This window comes from Sinocyclocheilus anshuiensis, unplaced genomic scaffold (assembly GCF_001515605.1).
Source record: "Sinocyclocheilus anshuiensis isolate Anshui unplaced genomic scaffold, SAMN03320099.WGS_v1.1 scaffold648, whole genome shotgun sequence".
Taxonomy (NCBI): Eukaryota; Metazoa; Chordata; class Actinopteri; order Cypriniformes; family Cyprinidae; genus Sinocyclocheilus; species Sinocyclocheilus anshuiensis.
The window spans coordinates 527668-530133 of record NW_015557156.1 but is presented as its reverse complement, the minus strand read 5'-3'; the positions used below and the strand labels follow the sequence as shown (position 1 = coordinate 530133).

At 33.4% G+C, this 2466-nt stretch overlaps 1 protein-coding gene across 1 annotated transcript in view; it reads left to right on the top strand.

Annotated features, from left to right (window-relative positions):
- Window positions 1–2466, top strand: part of LOC107678197 (myosin-10-like) — a 74197-nt gene that overhangs the window by 14414 nt on the left and 57317 nt on the right. The window lies entirely within an intron of this gene.

Sequence of the window (2466 nt, the reverse complement as noted above, 5' to 3'; positions counted from 1 at the left end):
TGTGCTTTGCAGTTTTTAACACGAAGCGCTTACAATGTGCGCATCCGGTGTGCAGAATGATGCGCTTGAAGATAGGCTATTCATTCCTACAACTTGTTAATTCCTTCCTGCGACTTATTAATTTGTGGCCACTGTCCATGTTTCATTAATTTTGTTCCTTAAATAACCCATGATTTAACTAAAATGACTATACGTTTTCCCGGAGCATTCAATGATGTCACTAAACGGTGATGCCACAACTAAGAGCATCGTTCACAAGTTTCTGCATGGACCTAACTAGCCTAGGGCACAGGTTTTCAAGCCCTGGGACAAAATGGGATGCTTTAAGGAAAGTGTATAGCCTATGTAAGCAATAGGCCTAAATGAAAATAACAAATTGTTTTCATTAAAAAAAAAAAGCGAAATATATCTGGCTTAAATAATTAAGCTAACAGATTTAAAACAGAAGTGTGGTGCGGTGCTCCATAAACAAGTTCACGGAAAGAAAAGGATGACAACGCACATTCTGTTTGTTTGCTTTATTTTACAAAATCACAACTCTTCTGTTTTTATTGTGAGTGTGCAAAAATAAAAGTAAACACTTTTGCGGATTATATCTTACTCTAAAAATTGAGTTCGATCGCGCCGGCACCGCATGCGCACACCCCACACATATTCTAGCAATTCAAACTTACATCGCAGTCTGTTCATTATCAAAATAAAATAGTCAACCAAACATATAAAAGGTTACACTAGTCTCAAACTTTGGCTCAAACTTTCTTGAAATTAAAGCTCGAATTTTAGAGACTCATTAAACATAATATTATTTTTATTTTCAGATTTACTGTTCTACAGTGTGACACTGTAAATTAGTGTATTTTAAGAGATCACTCACCACATCTAAAAACATATGTATTCCATTTTATAAATCGTAATGTTTAATTTCTTAAATTTAATTTTATAACTCTTGATAAGTTCATGTCATTGTCTGTTTGTCAACCTGTTGTCATTTTTTTGTAAAGATAATAGCAGCTGATGATGCAGTTGATGTTGCTGTGCAGTGAATACTAAGTGTAGTGCCCTGTGTAATCAACCATGTCTCAGCTGGAGATGGAGTGGTGTAGTTATAATGCTGTGACTCTTACTTAAGAACCATGTCAGTCTGTACAGTGTCTTCAGATGCTTACATTTTATGGATGCTTTCCCCAAATACAGATTATGCTCAGAATGAAAAAGATTAAACTGTATGAATGGGGAAAAACTATAATTCTAGGATATTTCACAAGTTACTCTGGACTCTGTGTTTCAGAAATCCCTGAATGATTATACAAACTCTAGATTTACTGTTAAAATAGGGATGCACAATATTATCGGACTAATATCAGAATCGGCCGATAATGGCTTTAAATGTAAATATCGGCATCGGCCCGATATGAAAAATTATGCCGATATGTCTTGCCGATAAGAGGAATACATTAACTCACATGAGCACAGGGTGTGCTAACGATTAGATCATGTCAGCATTGTGGCTCATTCTTGAAGCAAAGTTTTGCCTGAATGGTGATTGGATTCACTGTTTTGAATCGCTGCTTTTCAACTGAGAATGCACGTACAAAATGTTGCGTTCAGTGTGTGATAGTCTACAGTAATAGCACGTGCATTGGCAGCAGTGGCAGCCTCCCCCGGGTCCTAAAGCCCTCTCAGTAAGGAGTTTTAATTCCATAGGGGGCGCTGTTGGCATACTTCTAATAAAATGAAAGCAAAGTACACAAATAATATTTAGACTGTTTCTGATTAAATAAAGCAGTAATTCATGCCATAAAATCATGAATATATTTTGATTTAAAGGTCAGAAGCTATAGCTTACATGAACAAAAAAAAATCACAAACATGACACTTAAATTAAATAATTTTATATATACTGATTTGTTCATTAATGTGCAATGTTATATTTTTTAAACAAATTATGAGCTCTAAAAGATTTTCAGAATTTTTACAACTCTTTTGCTTTAGACCATTTACAAATGTTAAATCATAAAATAAAATGTTAAGGTTACCACTGCATCTTTCTGGAAAAAAAAAAAATGCAGTGATTAATATACAGTTTATTTATAGTTATTTTCAAATCTTCAATGTACTGTAATTAAAAAAACTTTGTTTATTTAATGCTAACAAATAATTTAAAATAAGTTAACAAATAAACAAAATTAAAAATAATTATATATCGGCATCGGCTATTGGCCAAAATTAGTAAAAAATTATCGGCATATCGGATATCGGCAAAAATCCAGTAACGTGCATCCCTATGTTAACCCAAGTAAAGTAAAATAGAGATACTTATTTACTTATTAATACTTATTTCGTGGCTTTACAAGAAATAAGACAAAGAGTTACCATTCAGCCCTCTACGAACACCTTGGCAATTGAATCGCCATTGGCTAGTAAATATTTTTGTTTACTCGCCAGACTGATTAAAAAAAAAAAAAA